The sequence below is a fragment of the Arachis ipaensis genome, chromosome B08 (assembly GCF_000816755.2).
Source record: "Arachis ipaensis cultivar K30076 chromosome B08, Araip1.1, whole genome shotgun sequence".
In the NCBI taxonomy this organism is placed as follows: Eukaryota; Viridiplantae; Streptophyta; class Magnoliopsida; order Fabales; family Fabaceae; genus Arachis; species Arachis ipaensis.
This window is the reverse complement of record NC_029792.2, coordinates 62,215,841-62,230,452: the sequence shown is the minus strand read 5'-3', so window position 1 is coordinate 62,230,452 and position 14,612 is coordinate 62,215,841.

Sequence of the window (14,612 nt, the reverse complement as noted above, 5' to 3'; positions counted from 1 at the left end):
AGGAGAGGATTAGTACTCTTGGATTTGAATTCCTCCTAATAAGCTTTCTTTTCTTGTTATCAGCTTGATTCTCCTTGCTTGTTAGGGTAGGGGTTGTATTGTTTCTCCATCACCTATGCATCTTCCTCTTGGGACCTTCCTACTTGGTAGGTGGTGACTGCCTAACACCAAACTTAAGTTTGATGTTTGGGGAAACTGTATGAGTTTTCACCAAGGGAGGAGGCTTCAGTATTGTAATCTGCATGGAAGTACCTCCTTTGTCAGGGGGTAGTAGAGCTTTAAGGACCTTGATAATCATGTAATCCTTCTGTACCCTCATCACCAATTCACCTCTCTCAGCATCAGAGAGATTTCTTCCAGTAGATAGGGACCATTGCTCCAAAACCTCAGCAAAAGGAATATTGATTTGTAGCTTCTTAGAGCCTTGCAAGGATTGTGAGTAGTGCTTGTCCTTAGTCTCCTTTTGGGTCTTCTGAGGGTGTGGTACTTCAGGCTTTCTTCTCATGAAAGGGGCGTGTAATAGTGTGCTTCTAGCCTCTTCTTGAGTCTTTTCTTCATCTAGTTCCTCAACAGTGTGTACCATCTTAGGCTCAGCCTCCTTGGTATTAATAAGGGCCTTACACTCTTCTCTTGGATTCACTTCTGTGTTTCTAGGAAGAGTGTTAGGGGGTCTCTGAAGTTTCTGAGGAAGGTTCCTCTGAATGACTGCACTGCACTCCTTAGTAAGCACCACTATCTCTACTGTCGTCCAGTCCCTCTTGTTATTCAGTATTTCCTTCATGAACTTAGCATATGAAGGTATTTATTCAAGAGCCTCTGCAAAGGGAATTTTTGATCTCTAGTTTCTTGAAAGCTTCTAAGAATTTGGCAAATTGCCTATCCTTTTCTGCTTCCAGAGTCTTTGAAGGTATGGTAACTTGCCCTTGTACTCAAGGGCCATGAGTGGTGCAGGGTGAGTGTCTATAGTGCCTATAGGAGGGCTACCAGCTTGCTTAGGGGAGGTGTTCTCAGTACTTACACGTGTCTGGCCTCCCTTGGATTGGCGATCAATGCTTGGGCTGCCCTTTTCTGGACGTTGGACGCCTGGGCTGCCTTCTATTGGGCGTTGAAAGCCCTGGCTGTCCCCTCTGGGCATTGGACGCCCTGGCTGCCCCCTTTTGGGCGTTCAGCGCTCTCATGAGTGCCTTGAACTACAGCTTGTTCATCTTCTACCAGCTTTTCTCCCTGCCTCTTACTGTTCTGCGGCTGGATGTTCAGGGTACTCCTTGATTGAATAACTTGGCACTCTTCTCTTATCTGTTCAGACAAGTGCTGTTTAGCCTGGTTCAACCGTGCTTCCATATTCCTTAGGGAGGCTTTGGTCTCCGCATGAAGCCTTGCTGGCTCTTTACAGGTTCTGCTATTGCAGGTGCCAGGTCAAGAGTACTCCGAGGCTGTGGAGGCTAAGGAGGAGGGTTGTTAACTGAACTTTGTAGGCTCAACACTTGTGTGAGAAAGTTCAGCTGTTCGACTAAAGATTCATTTTGTTCATGGAAAGCAAATTTGGTTAACACTCCGTTGTCCTCGCTTTTCATTGAGGTCTTCTTTGATGAGTATAGGTATTGGTTGTTAGCCACTATCTCAATGAGTTTGTCGGCCTCCTCTTGAGTCTTCTTCATGTGTAAGGAGCCTCCCACAAAATTATCCACGGATACCTTGGCTCTTTCAGAGAGTCCGTCATAGAAGATATCTAGCTTGACCCACTCTGTGAACATTTCAATGGGACATTTTCTGAGCATCAACTTGTACCTTTCTCAGGTATCATAAAGAGACTCATTATCCTCTTGTTTGAAGCCTTGAATGTCCAGTTTTAGCTGGGTTAGCTTATTTGGAGGAAAGTACTTGTTCAGAAATTTGCTAACTACCTGACTCCGGGTATTCAAGCTCCCCTTGGGTTGGACATCCAACCAATCCTTTTCTTGATCTCTCAAAGCAAATGGGAAAAGCATCATCCTATAGACTTCATGATCCACTCCCTTGGTCTTTACAATATCACAGATCTGCAAGAAGTCAGTGAGGAATCTAATGTGGGATTTGATAAACCCCGATTTCCTGATTTATCTTGTGCTTATTTTAGGGGATTTTACCACCTTTTCCCACATTTATTTAATGAAATGGTATGGTTTTGTAATTCTCCCTTGAATTGTGCTTAAGTGTAAAAACATACTTTTTAGGCCCTTAAATTGGTGATTTTGATTCACTTAAATTCCATTCGATGCCTTGATGTGTTTGTTGAGTGATTTTAGGTTCATAAGGCAAGTATTGGATGGAATAAACGAGGAGAAAAGCATACAAAGAGGAGAATGCATGAAGAAACAAAGATTTAAAATGCATCAATGGGCGCGCAGTGTAGAAGTGGTTTCGCATAAGGACGCGCACGCGTACATGACGCGTCCGCACGGATGAAGAATTTTCCAATCGATGCGCACGCGCACATGGCGCGTACGCGCCGATACTCTCACGTGACCCACTTAAAGGCAAAACGCTGGGGGCGATTTCTGAGCTGCCCAGGCCCAAATCCAACTTGTTTCTGAGTGTATTTCCTGCAGAATTGAAGTCCAAGCAAATGGGGAGCAATTAGTTGTAGGATTAGCATCATGTAGGTTAGTTTCTAGAGAGAGAAGATCCCTCTTCTCTCTAGAATTAGGGTTCTTAGGATACACATCCGGCGAGGGTTCGATCGCTCAAGTACATGTTTCCACCCATGATCATCTTTTCTTGCAAGTTTGTGAAATTTCTCAATGATTCAATTCAATTGTGGGTTTGCTTTGATCGCTAATGCCTTAGCCCTTGAACTTGCACATATATTCTTGGAGATTGATTTATTTTGACTAAGCCATTGCATCATGTAAATAGGTTGCATATAGATAGATTGCATTTAGTTAGTTTGCATTAAATAAATGTTAATACCCTTTGCTTCTCTCTTGATTTTAGCATGAGGACATGCTTAGTTTAAGTGTGGGGAGGTTTGATAAACCCCGATTTCGTGATTTATCTTGTACTTATTTTAGGGGATTTTAGCACCTTTTCCCACATTTATTCAATGAAATAGCATGATTTTGTAATTCTCCCTTGAATTGTGCTTAAGTGTAAAAACATACTTTTTAGGCCCTTAAATTGGTGATTTTGATTCACTTAAATTCCATTCGATGCCTTGATGTGTTTGTTGAGTGATTTCAGGTTCATAAGGCAAGTATTGGATGGAAGAAATGAGGAGAAAAGTATACAAAGAGGAGAATGCATGAAGAAACAAAGATTGGGAATGCATCAATGGGCGCGCACACGTACAAGGCGTGCACGCACAGAAGTGGTTTCGCATAAGGACGCGCACGTGTACATGATGCGTCCGCGCGGATGAAGAATTTGCCAATCGACGCGCACGCGCTTATGGCGTGTACGCGCCGATACTCTCACGTGACCCACTTAAAGGCAAAACGCTGGTGGCGATTTCTGAGTTGCCCAGGCCCAAATCCAACTTGTTTCTGAGTGTATTTCATGCAGAATTGAAGTCCAAGCAAATGGGGAGCAATTAGTTATAGGATTAGCATCATGTAGGTTAGTTTCTAGAGAGAGAAGCTCCCTCTTCTCTCTAGAATTAGGGTTCTTAGGCTATTTTGCATCTTAGATCTAGGTTCAACTTCATGTTTTTATCTTATTTTCTTTATAAATTCTTGCTTCTACACTTCCATTCTCTTAGTTTGTGATGTTAATTTTACTTTTATGCTTCTTTTATGTTTATGAATACTCATGTTGGATTTTCTATTAATGTAATTGATGTTTGATGTCTTTTATTGTTGATTTGAGTTGTTGATCTTGTCTCCTTGCAATTTGTAGTTGGTAGATTTATAATTCTTGCGTATTTACCATGCTCTCCTTTTGTACCCACCAAGTGTTTGTAAAAATACTTGGTTGGATGTTAAAGTAGATTTTGAGAATTCTTGGCTTGGAAAGAGTAATTAGGCAATCTTGAGTCATGAAAATCCAACTTATGTTGGTGATCTAGAGTTGTTAGTTAATATGATTTCCATTGACTCTAATCTTTTGCTAATTCTATTGGTGAGTTGATTAGTACATTTGGATTGAGGTTAACTAGTCTTATTAGACTTTCTCCGAGTATGAGGATAACATGATACCTTCCTCCATCATCGGGGATGACGTAATGAGATAAATTCTTGTTTATTATTGTGATATGATTGATTAGCCAATAATCATACACTTCATTGCAATTCCTCGTGAGACGACCCAGAGTCCAAATACTCCGGTTAATTCTTATTTGGGGTTTGTACTTGTGACAACCAAATTTTTTATTGGGAGGATTGTTAGTTGGTTTAGAACTATACTTGCAACAAAGAATTCATTTATTGACAAATTCTATACCAACGAACAAATTCACTTAATCAAAATGGCGCCGTTGCCGGGGAGCTGCAACGGTGCTATGTTATTGGCTATTGTACTTATTGTGAATAGCTTGATTTTTGGTTTGTTTGATGGTTTTTGCTCGTTGTTGGACTTAGTTTTCTTTATTTCTTATTATCTTTTATTTTTATTTTCTCTTATCACCATGAATTCTCATCACTTTGGCTATGAGTGTGGTTCAAACTATGTTGTAGGAAATGGAAGCTTCAATGAGGATGTGCATCAAGGATTTGGAGATCAAAGGTGGGAGGAGCCTCAAGCATTTGATCAACCTCCATGGCAACAACCTCCACCAATGTACTATGAGCAAGAACCACTTCAAGATGTATACCAATCTAATGTTTGTGATGACCCTCATTGTGGTTGTCAACCACAATCATCATATGCAAATGAACCCCCCCTCAACATAGCCCTCCACCATACTCACAAGCCTCATGCCACCTTTCACCTTCATATGATTCTAACCCACACCCACCATACCAACCGCCATATGAACCATATATAGAGCCACCACCATTCCAACACCAATACTCCCATGAACCACAAAGTCCACACACACCACCTCAAGAATTTCACCAATATGAACTACTTTCTACTTACAATAACCTTCCCTTAAATAGTAAACCCTCTCTCCCACCATCACCGACTGATGAAGCCTTCATGCTAGAATTGAGAGATCTTGAATCTCATATCTTAAGGCGACACGAGGAGGATGAAAAGAAGTTTGAAGAGTTAAGAGCAAAAATGGCCATCATGGTAGAAGCCATTGGCAACATGGTCTTATCCCGCCTAAGCCTATGTGATCAAGGCACTCCCATTGTTGAATGTGGAGAAGCACCCAAAGAGCTTTGTAAGGGAGTGAACTTGAAGCTCCATGGTGAGGAGGAGGAGTTAAAACAAGAAATACAACAAGAGAAGGTAGAGATGATTGAACCAAAGGAAGTAGTGATTGGAGCCTTAGGATATGTTGAGTACATAGAGAAAGCACAAATTAAAGAGCCTTCTTCCATGGAGTTCGAAGTTGATGTTGAGGAGGAGAACGCACAACCTCCAAGACACAATGTGATTGAAGAATTGGAAGAAGTATTCCAATCAATAGGCCCTCCTATTTATGATGACTCCGCATCAACATATGATCCTCTTGAATTTGAGGAATCCTTCCCCGCTATGCTTGGAATTGATGATGAGGTAGACTTCACTGAACTCCCCATCTATGATTTGAGTGATGGGGAAGAGATAGAAGAATTTGGTGAAGAAGAATGTGAACTTGAGGAAGCTTGGCAAGAGGTAGAACTTGAAGAACCTTGCCGAGTGGTGGATGCCTCTAGAAGAGGATGGACGGGAGTAGAGCGTGCTTTGTCAAGACCGTTGGGAACTCCTCTACCTAGGTTGTTATCCAATCCTTCATTTGAGTGGGTAAAACTTCTAACTTTTAGCTTTGTAATCCCACTTGAATATGGTTTGCTTGAAACGGATGGCCAACTTACGGCGCTTTGTAAAATTAAGCGTAAGAGGAGGATGTTTAGTGGTTGGCGTTGCAAGTCTAGGCTCATTATGGTTGAAGCTTCAAGGAGCAAAGGTTGGACTAGTGCTCAATTGGATGGGTCTAGGAGGGCAGTTTGGTGTCTTCATGAGAATTCATCTCTCTTGCCACCCGGAGGAAATCACCATGATCAACTCAAGGACGGGTGTGAAAAGAAAGTGTGGGATCCTGGATCGCACAAGGAAAATCAACTTTGGGAGCCCATGGTTTGTGAAGAACTCCATCAAAGCTTGGAGTTATTAACTTTGAATGATGAAGCGCAATGGAAGTTCAAGCATTGGTGGATGTTCAAGGATGGATTCAAGAACAAGCCACCTTGATGAGGAGCTCCCTATAAGTCCAACTTAAGGACAATAAACAAAAGTGCTAGGTGGGAAACACCCCACCATGGTAACATCTTTTCATTTTTCTCTTTTGTACATATTGGTAAAATAGGTTTAATTTCATGTTTTGTTTGATTAGTTGAGTTTAATTGGGAGTCTAGTAGGTTAAATAAGGTTTTATGATGTTTTGGTAGCTATTTGGAGGTTTGGAATGCTTGGTTTGGTGCAAAAAACATAGAAAATTTTTGAAAAACAGAGCACCATCCATGCACGTGCACACTCCACGCGTACGCGTGAATCAAGCAATTTTGACCATCCACGCGCACGCGCCATGTATGCGTACGCATGGATTGAATTTTTCCACTTTTCATACATTCACCCGAGAGTTGTGCCTGAAGTGTGCCAACTTTGTGCCCCAAGGCACGCGCATGCATACCCTGGGCGTCCGCGTTGACTCTCTGCTTTTCCATGCACGCGTACACGCACTGTACGCGTACGCGTCGCTTCCATTTCATCAATCCACGCTTATGCGCACATGACCCGCACGCGTGGATTGCTCTGTTTCACTCATCTTCTTTTCTTCTCCTCTTTCCATTTCTTTCCCTCTTCTCTTGTCTTTCCACCCTTCAATTATCATCCAACACTACCAAGCATCATGTAACACCATTTCTTTTAGTTAGTTAGTTAGTTTAATTTTTTCCATTATAAGTGTTGGATTACTAATCTTGTTTACCATTTACTGCTGCTTATTACTAATGGGATGTTAGTTTAACATCATTGTTTTAATTATCATTGTTGGATTTCTGTGATGAGGTTGTATTTGGTTACTTAGTTTGGAACTTTTCATGCTTAATGTCTTTGAACACCAAGTACATGTTACGTTGCCTTCGTGCATCTTAATTCTTTGAATTGCATGTTTTAGCCACCATGCTTTCATTATCCATTGTTAGGCAATTGTACATTATCAATGTGTTCTTTTTAGGATGCTTGTTCAGAGCATCACTTATTTCATGCATTGAGATTGTAGAGTTGTAAAATTGGATCGAAGCTTACCTAGTGACATATTTTTGAGCTTTATAAAGCTTTGTGGACTATAGTTGCTATGTGATTGATTTTCACTTCTATCTTCTTTTTCCTAAGTTCCATAGTATCCATGTGTTTCATCTCTATGTCACTTAGGTGTTGCAACAACTTCAATATGTGTCATTGATTGTTGTGTGAGTTTTATATACCATTTTGTTCACTAAGTCTATCTACACATCAATCAATGTCCATGCATTATCCAATTTCACAATTGCTTGATTTTTGCTTGAATGCTTTTATGCTTCTTCACTACTTATTGGGTTGTTTTAGCCTACAAGTCTTTTAAAGTATCTCAATTACACTAGAATGAGTGAAGTGCATATTTTCTTTTGTATAATTGTGACATGATTTTTAAATACTAGAGTGTGAGTTCTAAACCGCATGCAAGTTAGAACCCATACAACTATTTTTCATCAATGTCACACCAATTCACTCACTTAATTCTAGTGATTTACCTCATTCCAACAATCCACACTTCCTTGCTTTTGTATTTTCTCATCTTCCGGTGTTTATTCTGTTTTTCATGATTGATGCACCATAAGCAAAAATGGAAGTGGGAGAAGAACACGTAGCATCGGTTAACCTACCAGCTGAAGGTAGCAACTAGGAAAGTTGTCGTACCCCCTTGCTCATCTTTGGATGCACCGAGGATGGTGCAAACTTTTAAGTGTGGAGAGGTTGTCCGACCATTCGGCGTTTTTGGGTAACAAGTTTCTAATCCCAACACTCTTGCATTTCATTTTAGGATTTTTAGTTGTACTTTCTCATTTTGCATATGTATATATTAAGCTTAGTCAAAATCATGATATTTTCCAAAGATTTTATCTATAGGGCACCCCAATTGAGGGCACCCCAATTGATTGAAAAAAAAATTTTTTTTTTAGAACTTGCTTGAATTATATACTTTGTGGATCATGTTTTGAGCTAAGAACACAAGCATGTGAGATTTGAGCCTAATTGTGTGGTTACATCATACATAACCACTTACTTTCATTCTTGTGTGTATTATTCTCTTCCTGTGATTGTAATCTTTGATTTGTTTGATTCTTTATGTCTATTATTTTGTGTATACATGCATTTATATGATTGAGGCCATTATTTTAAATAGCTCACTTACCCAAATAGCCTACCTTTTATCTTTCATTGTTAACCAATTTTGAGCCTATGCTTAACCCACTTATTCTTAATTGAAGCACATTACAAGCCTAAGTGAAAAATAATAAATGTCCTTAATTTGGATCTTTGATTAGCTTAGGCTAGTGAGAGTGTTCATCATTTGATTTTGGGAAAGTTGGGTACATTGGGTAGAGATAAAAGTGTGTGTGTGTTTTTGTTGAAAAATTTTGGGAATTGGGTACATACTCATGTATTAATCATGTGTTAACCATATGCATTGATGTTCTTGTATATATTTTAGTTTGAAAAGAAAAGAAAAAAAATGAAAAAAACAAAAAAAATATATAGAAAAGAAAGAGAAAAAAAAGCAATAAAAAAGGGGACAAAATGCCCCAAAGTTCAAGGTTCAATAAAAATCAATGCATATGTGTGGTGATCAAAAAAAGAATACATGAGTGTGTGTGAAAAGTGAAGAATGGGTAGTTAGGTTATTTTAGAATTGTATAGGTTGTCATAGGTTAGGTGAAAAGTTTAAGTTAATCAAAGATTCGAATTTCAAGCTCACTTGACCATATGCATCCTACCTTGACCTTAGCCCCATAACCTATGGGAAAGTCCTCATGATATTTATATGCATGCATAAAGTAATTGTTGATTGTTAGATGAAAGACAAATCTTGGAAGGCATGATTAGGGGAGAATTGTGTGAATCAACCCCATACACTTGAGTGCCTAGAGCGGATACACATCCGGCGAGGGTTCGATCGCTCAATTACATGTTTCCACCCATGATCATCTTTTCTTGCAAGTTTGTGAAATTTCTCAATGATTCAATTCAATTGTGGGTTTGCTTTGATCGCTAATGCCTTAGCCCTTGAGCTTGCACATATATTCTTGGAGATTGATTCATTTTGACTAAGCCATTGCATCATGTAAATAGGTTGCATATAGATAGATTGCATTTAGTTAGTTTGCATTAAATAAATGTTAATACCCTTTGCTTCTCTCTTGATTTTAGCATGAGGACATGCTTAGTTTAAGTGTGGGGAGGTTTGATAAACCCCGATTTCGTGATTTATCTTGTACTTATTTTAGGGGATTTTAGCACCTTTTCCCACATTTATTCAATGAAATAGCATGATTTTGTAATTCTCCCTTGAATTGTGCTTAAGTGTAAAAACATACTTTTTAGGCCCTTAAATTGGTGATTTTGATTCACTTAAATTCCATTCGATACCTTGATGTGTTTGTTGAGTGATTTCAGGTTCATAAGGCAAGTATTGGATGGAAGAAATGAGGAGAAAAGTATACAAAGAGGAGAATGCATGACGAAACAAAGATTGGGAATGCATCAATGGGCGCGCACACGTACAAGGCGTGCACGCACAGAAGTGGTTTCGCATAAGGACGCGCACGCGTACATGATGCGTCCGCGCGGATGAAGAATTTGCCAATCAACGCGCACGCGCTTATGGCGTGTACGCGCCGATACTCTCACGTGACCCAGTTAAAGGCAAAACGCTGGTGGCGATTTCTGAGTTGCCCAGGCCCAAATCCAACTTGTTTCTGAGTGTATTTCATGCGGAATTGAAGTCCAAGCAAATGAGGAGCAATTAGTTATAGGATTAGCATCATGTAGGTTAGTTTCTAGAGAGAGAAGCTCCCTCTTCTCTCTAGAATTAGGGTTCTTAGGCTATTTTGCATCTTAGATATAGGTTCAACTTCATGTTTTTATCTTATTTTCTTTATAAATTCTTGCTTCTACACTTCCATTCTCTTAGTTTGTGATGTTAATTTTACTTTTATGCTTCTTTTATGTTTATGAATACTCATGTTGGATTTTCTATTAATGTAATTAATGTTTGATGTCTTTTATTGTTGATTTGAGTTGTTGATCTTGTCTCCTTGCAATTTGTAGTTGGTAGATTTATAATTCTTGCGTATTTACCATGCTCTCCTTTTGTACCCACTAAGTGTTTGTAAAAATGCTTGGTTGGATGTTAAAGTAGATTTTGAGAATTCTTGGCTTGGAAAGAGTAATTAGGCAATCTTGAGTCATGAAAATCCAACTTATGTTGGTGATCTAGAGTTGTTAGTTAATATGATTTCCATTGACTCTAATCTTTTGCTAATTCTATTGGTGAGTTGATTAGTACATTTGGATTGAGGTTAACTAGTCTTATTAGACTTTCTCTGAGTATGAGGATAACATGATACCTTCCTCCATCATCGGGGATGACGTAATGAGATAAATTCTTGTTTATTATTGTGATATGATTGATTAGTCTGGTTTGACTTTCTCCCTATGTGTTGGAGTTGACTAAATAGGGTGAATTAATCATTGTATGACTAGGATAGAAAGCCTATATTCTCAATCTTTGCCATGAATATCTCCCTTTATTACTTTCTTTCTTTAGTTACTTGTTTAATTTACTCTTCTTGTCATTTAAATTCTTGTCCATTTATTTCCTTACCCCTTTATCAATCATACCCCCTTTGTCCCTTCATAGCCAATAATCATACACTTCATTGCAATTCCTCGTGAGACGACCCGGAGTCCAAATACTCCGGTTAATTCTTATTTGGGGTTTGTACATGTGACTACCAAATTTTTAATTGGGAGGATTGTTAGTTGGTTTAGAACTATACTTACAACGAAGAATTCATTTATTGACAAATTCTATACCAACAAACAAATTCACTTAATCAGTCTTCCTGAGGAAGTCTGTGAAACTGGCAAGTTTGTTGCACCAAGATGAGCAACTGTGGGTTGAGTTCAAAATGAGCTACTGTAATAGGAGATATACTAATGCTCCTTCCATAGAAGTCAGGAGTGGGAGCTGTATAAGATTTCAAGGTTCTTCTGGATTGTGCATCCTCATTTGGATCCATAGTGATTTTTGGTAGTCCTGCACAAGCAAAAAGTGGGAGTCTCTATGTCAAAGTATAGAGAATTCCCAGTGAGATACCTGGTGCACAAAATTGTTACTCTCTTACAATTTCGCACACATGACCAGCAAGTGCACTGGGTCGTCCAAGTAATACCTTACGTGAGTAAGGGTCGAATCCCACGGAGATTGTTAGTTTGAAGCAATCTATGGTTATCTTGTAAATCTTAGTCAGGAAGTCAATTATGACAATCTAAGAGATACTCATTCAATCGGATATAGAACGGAGGTGGTTGTCAGGCACACGTTCATGGTTTGAGGAAGGTGATGAATGTCACAGATCATCACCTTCATCACGGTTAATCGCGAATGAACATCTTAGATAAAAACAAGCGTGTTTGAATGGAAAACAGAAATACTTGCATTAATTCATCGAGACACAGCAAAGCTCCTCACCCCCAACAATGNTATGAAGTCCAGCCATCCTCTGGCAACTGGTTTGAGATCCTCCCTCTTGAGTTAATTTGGGACGCCCTTTGTGTTAGTGGTCCACCTGGCTCCAGGGATACAGATGTCCTCTAGAATCTTATCCAGGCCAATGTCTGCTCTCATCATCCTCCTGTTGAAGGAGTCTAAGCAATCGTTTTTCTCCTGCTAATTTGGCATCTAAGTTTAGGAATCTGGTTGCCCAATAAGCTTTATGTTCTAGTTCCACGGGCAGGTGACATGCATTACCATACACAAGTTGGTATGGAGAGGTCCCTATAGGGGTCTTGAATGCTGTTCTGTAAGCCCACAGAGCATCATCCAAGCTCCGTGCCCAATCCTTTTTACGGGTACTTACTGTCCGTTCCAGGATTCTCTTTAATTCTCTATTAGAGACTTTAGCTTGCCCATTGGTTTGTGGATGATATGGAGTGGCCACTTTGTGGCGAATTCCATACCGAACCATGGCAGAGTAAAGCTGGCATGCCATTTCGAGTTCTGTAGCTCCAGAAAATCCACTTTGAGTGCAGGGAGGTCAGAATCCAACAACATCAGCAGTCCTTTTTCAGCCTGAATCAGATTTTTGCTCAGCTCCTTCAATTTCAGCCAAAAAAATACCTGAAATTACAGAAAAACACACAACTCATAGTAAAGTCCAGAAATATGAATTTTTCCTAAAAACTACTAGAAATAGACTAAAAACTAACTAAAACATAATCTAAACTATATGAAATTATCCCCAAAAAGCGTATAAAATATCCGCTCATCAACACCCAAGAAGGAAGAACAAGAATTAAAAATTTTCTTTTTTCTTATGAAAATAAATAAAAATATAAAAAAATATAATTATGAAATTCGAAAAATTTTTAAAAAATTAGAAAGAAATGTGTGTAAATATGTTTGAAATTCAAAAAGAAAGAGAAAAGAAAAATTAAAGAAATACCAAATTGAAAATTAAAACAAGATAAAGCAAACAATTAATTAAAAAGATTTGAAAATAAGATAAAGGACTTGATTTTGAAAATTTTTGAAATTTTAAAAAAGAAACGAAAGAGTCAATCAAAGATTTGCAAAATTGAAATTTGAAAAGGAAAATCAAACAAGATAAGATAATGATTTTAAAATTAAAACAGCATATTTGATTTTTAAAAAGTTTTGAAATTAAAAGAGGAAAGAGAAAGGAGAATAAAAGAGATACCCAAATTTTAAAATTAGAATAAGATAAAACAAGCAACTAACTAACTAACAAGATTTGAAAAGAATAAAAGATTTGATTTTGAAAATTTGAAATTTCAAAATGGAAAGTCAAAAAAAGATCTAGATCTTGAAAATTAAAATTAGAAAGAAAAAATCAAACACAGATTAGGATATTAAGAAATTTGAAAGATTTTATTTTTAAAATTTGAAAATTGAATTTTGAAAATTTTCAATTTTGAAATTTGAAATTTGAATTTTGAATTTTAAAATTTTGAAAATTGAATTTGAAATTTAAAATTTGAATTTAAAATAAGATAAGATAAGATTTATTCAAAGAAAGATAAAAAAGGTAAGATAAAGATTCGAAAAAGATTAATAAGATAAACAAGAAAATTCTAAATTTTGAAAAGATAATTAAAAGATAACTAATTAGGACACCAAACTTAAAAATTTTCTAAATCAAAAGCTAAGATTTTCAAAAATTTGAAGGGAAAAACACAAAAAGACACCAAACTTAGACATTTTTAGATCAAACTACTCTAATTTCAAAAATTTGAAACAAAAAAAACACTAAAAGACACTAAATTTAAAAATTTTGGAATCAAACAAAGAAAAACACTAAGAACAATTCGAATACCAAGAAAGAAAAACAAGAACAAGTTTTCAAAAACTCAAGAAAAAACAGACCAACTAAAGCCCAAAAGATAGAACAATACTAACCAAACTGACACCAAACTTAAAGATGACACAAGACTCAAACAAAAGATAAAGAAAAGAAAGGTTTTGAAAAAGAAAACAAGAAACACAAGTAAAAGAGCAATAAAACCTCAAAAAGCACCTAATCTAGGTAACAAGATAGTCCGGTAGTTTGTCAATCTCGAACAATCCCCGGCAACGGCGCCAAAAACTTGGTGCGCGAAATTGAACTTCACAAATTCCTAACAGATGAACCGGCAACTGCACCGGGTCGTCCAAGTAATACCTCAGGTGAGTGAGGGTCGAATCCCATGAGGATTGTCGGATTGAGCAAGAAATGACTATCTTGCAAATCTTAGTCAGGCGGATAGAAAAGATAGTGATTGTGAAAAACGCATAAAAACAGAATAAGGAAAGAATTACTGACTTGGTGTGAAAATAGTGATAAGAAATCGATTGAGACCTCGGAGAGGCTTTTTCTTTCTGAATCAACTTTTCTTACTGTCTACTCTAAAAATGGATGAATCACTCCATGGCAAACTGTAAGTGATTAACGTTGGGGCTAGTGGTCATTAATCTCCTCTGCTTCAGATCACACCTTGGTGCTAATGGTCATCCAATCTGAATGAGGGTGAAGCTCTAGCAATTCTATCCTTGGTGATCCTACTCAAAACACCACAGGCAAGGTTGGATCTTCCGGATCGGAGAATGAAGCTTTATGATTCTAGTCTATACCACAAAGGTCTTGCCCCATACCTCGGCTGAACAGATGTTCCCATATCCCCAATGAAGTCGTGGATTAGCCGTCTAAGAGATGTATAATCAA